This window comes from Oncorhynchus tshawytscha, linkage group LG03 (genome assembly GCF_018296145.1).
Source record: "Oncorhynchus tshawytscha isolate Ot180627B linkage group LG03, Otsh_v2.0, whole genome shotgun sequence".
NCBI lineage: Eukaryota > Metazoa > Chordata > Actinopteri > Salmoniformes > Salmonidae > Oncorhynchus > Oncorhynchus tshawytscha.
The window spans coordinates 23,185,129-23,192,490 of NC_056431.1; positions in this window are offsets into that span (position 1 = coordinate 23,185,129).

Sequence of the window (7,362 nt, forward strand, 5' to 3'; positions counted from 1 at the left end):
GGGGCCGCACAGCCCTACCAACCAGCAAGAATTCCAGCTCTCACAGACATGTTAGTTTTTCTTTAAGCCCTCCTGTTCTCCACTCATTACCTGTATTAACTGCACCTGTTTGAACTCGTTACCTGTATAAATGACACCTGTCCACACACTCAATCAAACAGACTCCAACCTCTCCACAAAGGCCAAGACCAGAGAGTTGTGTAAGGACAGGGATAAAATTGTAGACCTGCACAAGGCTGGGATGGGCTACAGGACAATAGGCAAGCAGCTTGGTGAGAAGGCAACCACTGTTGGCGCAATTATTAGAAAATGGAAGAAGTTCAAGATGACTGTCAATCACCCTCGGTCTGGGGCTCCATGCAAGATCTCACCTCGTGGGGCATCAATGATCATGAGGAAGGTGAGGGATCAGCCCAGAACTACACAGCAGGACCTGGTCAATGACCTGAAGAGAGCTGGGACAACAGCCTCAAAGAAAACCATTAGTAACACACTACGCCATCATGGATTAAAATGCTGCAGCGCACGCAAGGTCCCCCTGGTCAAGCCAGCGCATGTCCAGGCCCGTCTGAAGTTTGCCAATGACCATCTGGATGATCCAGAGGAGGAATGGGAGAAGGTCATGTAGTCTGATGAGACAAAAATAGAGCTTTTTGGTCTAAACTCCACTCGCTGTGTTTGGAGGAAGAAGAAGGATGAGTACAACTCCAAGAACACCATACCAACTGTAAAGCATGGAGGTGGAAACATCATTCTTTGGGGATGCTTTTCTGCAAAGGGGACAGATCGAGTGCACCGTATTGAGGGGAGGATGGTTGGGGCCATATATCGCGAGATCTTGGCCAACAACCTCCTTCCCTCAGTAAGAGCATTGAAGATGGGTCGTGGCTGGGTCTTCCAGCATGACAATGACCCGAAACACACAGCCAGGGCAACTAAGGAGTGACTCCGTAAGAAGCATCTCCAGGTCCTGAAGTGGCCAGCCAGTCTCCAGACCTGAACCCAATAGAAAATCTTTGGAGGGAGCTGAAAGTCCGTATTGCCCAGCGACAGCCCCGAAACCTGAAGGATCTGGAGAAGGTCTGTTATGGAGGAGTGGGCCAAAATCCCTGCTGCAGTGTGTGCAAACCTGGTCAAGAACTACAGGAAACGTATGATCTCTGTAATTGCAAACAAAGGTTTCTGTACCAAATATTAAGTTCTGCTTTTCTGATGTATCAAATCCTTATGTCATGCAATGAAATGCTAATTAATTACTTAAAAATCATACAATGTAATTTTCTGGATTTTTGTTTTAGATTCCGTCTCTCACAGTTGAAATGTACCTATGATAAAAAATGACAGACCTCTACATGCTTTGTAAGTTGGAAAACCTGCAAAATCGGCAGTGTATCAAATACTTGTTCTCCCCACTGTATATATATACGTATAAATATTTTTTCTTCATATCCCTTAAATAGTCAATCGATTTCTTCTCTTCAGCTCCCAGTCTCCTGTTAAAGTGACAAACTGCACTGCTTCCAAGACAATTGTGTTTACTTTGCAGCCTATGAAACAAAGTGTTGTGTGTTTATAGTCCCACCTCCCTCAAGAGGACAATCCTTCTGAACAGAGATGACAGCCTGGAGACAGGGAGTCTGCCATTTCAGGTCAGAGAACAGTGGAAAAAAAGGACAGACAGCATGGTTTATGTGAGGGGGTGAGATGGCAGAGACTAGATTGAGAGAGATACTGAGTCATTTCTGGGAAACAATTAAGTACCTTACTGTGATTATTTTCGACCATTTTAATTGAAAGTAAACAAATAGCTTCTTACCAAAGAACAATTTCTCAAGCAAGACTTTTGCAAAGACTGTCTTTAAAGATCATCAAGGACATCAACCACCCGAGCCACTGCCTGTTCACCCCGCTGCCATCCAGAAGGCGAGGTCAGTACAGGTGCATCAAAGCTGGGACCGAGAGACTGAAAAACAGCTTCTATCTCAAGGCCATCAGACTGTTAAACAGCCACCACTAACATTGAGTGGCTGCTGCCAACACACTGTCAATGACACTGACTCTACTCCAGCCACTTTAATCATGGGAATTGATGGGAAATGATGTAAATGTATCGCTAGCCACTTTAAACAATGCTACCTTATATAATGTTACTTACCCTACATTGTTCATCTCATATGCATACGTTGATACTGTACTCTATATCATCGACTGCATCCTTATGTAATACATGTATCACTAGCCACTTTAACTATGCCACTTGGTTTACATACTTATCTCATATGTATATACTGTACTCGATATCATCTACTGTATCTTGCCTATGCTGCTCTGTACCATCACTCATTCATATATCCTTATGTACATATTCTTTATCCCCTTACACTGTGTATGACAGTAGTTTTTTTTTGGAATTGTTAGTTAGATTACTTGCTCGTTATTACTGCATTGTCGGAACTAGAAGCACAAGCATTTCGCTACACTCGCATTAACATCTGCTAACCATGTGTATGTGACAAATAAAATTTGATTTGATTTGATTTGGGAGTGGTCTGAATGGGAAGGGGAAAACTGAAAACTAGCTCTTATTGGCAGAGAGGTTTCAAACTCTCTTTCTTATAGATGGGTTGTCTGACAATGTCACAAATTATGCGCAGGCATTGATGTGGCCAGAATGACTGGAAGATATTGCTCTCCATAGCAGAAACGACTGGGTGATCTCGCACTGCTTGTTTCAAGCAGACCACAATAGTCCTCTTGCCCATGAACACCAAGGTAACCTACCTAAATGACTACCGCCCACATAGCACTCACAGCTATAGCCACGTCGAAAGGCTGGTTTGACTCACATCAACATCATCTTCCCAGACACCTCCAATTCTCATACCACCCCAACAGATCCACAGATGACGCAATCTCTATTGCACTCCACACAACCTTCATCCACCTGGACAAAAGGAATACCTACTTTATGTAAGAATGCTGTTCATTGATTACAACTCAGCATTCAACACCATAGTCCCCTCCAAGCTCATCATCAAGCTCTGGACCATGGGACGGAACATCTACCCCTGCAACTGGATCCTGTACTTCCTGACGGGCCGCCCTCACTGCCTGAGAGGGTAGGCAACAACACATCTGCAACGCTGGCCATCAACACAGGGGCCCCTCAAGGGTGTGTGCTTAGTCCCCTCCTGTACTCCCTGTTCACCCACAACTGTGTGGTCGCACATAACTCCAACACCATCATCAAGTTTGTTGACGAAACGACGGTGGTAGGACTAATCAACAACGACGATGAGGCAGCCTTCAGTGAGAAGATCAGAGACCTAACAGTGTGGTGCTAGGACAGCAACCTCTACCTCAACATCAGCAAGACAAAGGAGCTAATCGTAGACTACAGGAAATAGAGGGGCAAGCATGCCCCCATCCACATCGATGGGGCTGTAGTGGAGTGGGTCGAGAACGTTCAAGTTCCTCTGTGTTTACATCACTAAGGAATTAACATGGTCTAAACACACCCACACCATTGTGAAGAAGGAACGACAGCGCCTCTCCCCCCTCAGGAGGCTGAAAAGATTTGGCATGGGCTCTCAGATCCTCAAAAAGTTCCACAGCTGCACCATTGATAGCATCTTGACGAGCTGCATCACCACTTGGCACGGCACCGGACCACAAGGTGCTACAGAGGGTGGTGAGTACGGCCCAGTACATCACTAGGGGCAAGCTCCCTGCCATTCAGGACCTCTATACCAGGCGGTGTCAGAGGAAAGCTCCAACAATTGTCAAAGACTCCAGCCATCCAAGCCATAGACTGTTTTCTCTGCTACTGCATAGCAAGCGTTACTAGTGCACCAAGGCTGGAACCAACAGGACCCTGAACATAAGACTGCTAAATAGCTAATCAAATGGCTACCCAGTCCGTCCCCTCGCTGGGCTCGAACCAGGGATCTTCTGCACACACAGAAAACTGACACCGACGTAGCATCGTTACCCATCGCTCCACAAAAGCTGCGGCCCTAGCAGAGCAAGGGGAACCACTACTTCAAGGTCTCAGCGTGAGTGACGTCACCGATTGAACCGCTATTAGCGCGCACGACCGCTAACTAGCTAGCCATTTCACATCGGTTACATATACACATACATAACATGCATACTGATGCCACACACACTCACCACATACGCTGTTGCTACTGATTCACATTTGCTGGTTCTACAGCTCAGTCTATTATCTATCCTGTTGCCTAGTCACTTTACCCTTACCTATGTGTACATAGCTACCTCAATTTCCTGGTATCCCTGCACATCGACTCGGTGCTGGTACTCCCGGTATATAGCCATGTTGTTTGTACTTGTTATTCACAGTGTATTTATACCTTGTGTCACTATTTCTAGTAAAATAAAACATCTTTATCTTTAACGGTGTGGCAGGTAGCCTAGTGGTTAGAGCACTGGGCCAGTAACCGAAAAGTTGCTAGATTCGAAACCCCCGAGCTGACAAGGTACAAATCTGTCGTTCTGCCCCTGAACAAGGCAATTAACCCAGTGTTCCCCGGGAGGCCGTCATTGTAAATAAGAATGTGTCCTTAACTGACTTGCCTAGTTAAATAAAGGTTCAATCAAATAAAAAAATGAACTGCATTGTTGGAAAAAGACCCTTAAGTAAACATTTCACTGTTAGTCTACACCTGTTGTTTACAAAGAACATTTGATTTGAAGCACTGTTTTGTTATGATTATGAACGGTCCAATAGCTAGCAACAATGACAAGAAGCTGCCATGTGGGGAATCGTAGGTGGCTCATTTCAGCAAGTTGTATCTTGTTCTTAATACCATGTCTTGTTTTGCGGTGTTTTGACTTGTTTCATGTCAATGTTAATATGGCTCAAATTCGCCAGCTAGCTAACCAACAACTGTAACAATGTATTTGAGAGAGAATAAGTGCTCATTGTGCAAATGTATTTATGTTTTCAATAAACATTTGGTGACAAAATATAGTTTAACCCATCTGTTTTGCCCCATAGTTGCACGTGTCGGTTTTGTTGCTAAACAACCAACCCATTTAATGGTCTATTAACTAATTTACTGCCTGGTGATGTCACCATGCAGGCAGGCCAAAACTATATTTTTAAACAGCTCTTACACTAAAAGGGCATTATCATAATTTTAACAATTCCAACCTCATAGTGTGAAAATATATATATATATAAAATACCCAGGGAAATCAAGTTTTTGACTGCACTGGGCCTTTAAGGCAAGGTGGCAGAAAAGATGACCACGGATAACAAACCCATGTCAATACATAAAGCACGACCCTCTCAGGTACTAGGGACCAGAAACACAATGGATAACTCACTAATGATTTGACTTCAATGTTTATGTGCAACCACACATTAGATTTTACACTCTGAATAAAAATATGAGGATATATGAATCTTAAAGGACACATTCAATTGCTCTGCAGAAAAAGAACACAAAGCCTGTAGATCTACATTGTGCCAGGCCCAACTAACGCTTTGTGGGGGGTGAAGTGCTAAAATGTCAACTTGATTCATTTAGCTGAGAGCCTCCTCAACAGTGCATCACATGAATAAATGTGTCTGGTTTGAGCTGCGGTATCACCCCTTCTATCCACACACAGTGAGCTTTTTAAAAATGTGATTTATTTCACCTTTATTTAACCAGATAGGCAAGTTGAGAACAAGTTCTCATTTACAACTGTGACCTGGCCAAGATAAAGAAAAGCAGTTCAACACATAATAACAGAGTTACACATGGAGTAAAACAAACATACAGTCAATAATACCGTAGAAAAATAAGTCTATATACAATGTGAGTAAATGAGGTGAGATAACAGAGGTAAAGGCAATAAATAGGCTATGGTGGCAATACAATATAGCAATTAAAACACTGGAATGGTAGCTTTGACAGTAGATGAGTGTGCAAAGTAGAAATACTGGGGTGCAAAGGAGCATAAATAAATAAATACAGTATGGGAAGAGGTAGTTGTTTGGGCTATTTATAGATGGGCTATGTACAGGTGCAGTGATATGTGAGCTGCTCTGACAGCTGGTGCTTAAAGCTAGTGAGGGAGATAAGCGTTTCCAGTTTCAGAGATTTTTGTAGTTCGTTTCAGTCATTGGCAGCAGAGAACTGGAAGGAGAGGCGGCCAAAGGAGGAATTGGCTTTGGGGGTGACAAGTGAGATATACCTGCTGGAACGCGTGCTACGGGTGGGTGCAGCTATGGTGACCAGCGAGCAGAGATAAGGCGGGACTTTACCTAGCAGGGTCTTGTAGATGACCTGGAGCCAGTGGGTTTGGCGACGAGTATGAAGCTTGCAGCTACTACACATTGCCTCAATGTCAGTGACCATTGAGGATCACTTAGACTGCGTGAACTTCTAATAGACAATGGTAGAGAGAAAAGTCATGGGGAGAGACCTATAATGACATGACATGCTAATGTCCATCATGCAAAAAGAAGCCTCCCCTGTGCAGTGGGCTCTAGGCTACATTGTACACAACGCATTTCACCTGTAGTGTCACAATGGACTCACAGTATCTAATTAAATGCATCACAATTAGCAAATGTTTAGGCTGTATTCTTGCAGACAGTGGCATATTAACCTATGAGGAGCCTTAGCCAAATCTATTAATTTGTGGTTCAAAGGTTTCCCCTGTGATATTCTTTGCAATATTGAAAAAAAACATGGATGAAATAATATGAGGGCAAAAAGCAAGAAGGGAGGTGAGACTGCAAAGTAACCAGAACTAATTAAATTGAACATCTAGAGACAGCAAAAACAGACTGGCACTCAGGCTATCATGCTTAACCGTCACTCATTGTCATGTTTGGCTTGACAATAAACAATGTAGTTGGAAAGAGCACCAACAGATCTGGTGCTCTTGCATGAGTTGCTCTACATTAATTTAAAAATACATCATTGATGGGAAGTGAAGGGACATTTGAAATGCCTTTGGTTTTCATTGATGTATGTAAAGAGGGAATATAGTGTTTTGACATGATAGACAACAGATACAAACTGTGGCCTACCTGATAAAAGGAGCAGAAAAGCCACTCTCGTCAACCGATTAAAAAACAATCCGGTGCTCTCGTTAACCTCAAATTTGAGTTAAACTGAAAATACTCGTCATAAAAGAAAAGTGGCGGATGACAACAACAAACGTGTAAAGTAGTACATCATTAACCAAATTTACCACCCATGTATGTTGAATGGAAACAATCTCAAATAAAATCTAAATATCACAATTTTGCTCTATACGAAACATTTTACGGGAGTAATTTATTTTCCGAAAACTAAGTTCTCCCTATTTTTGTAGAATGGTACGGTCGGCCCTTGTGAC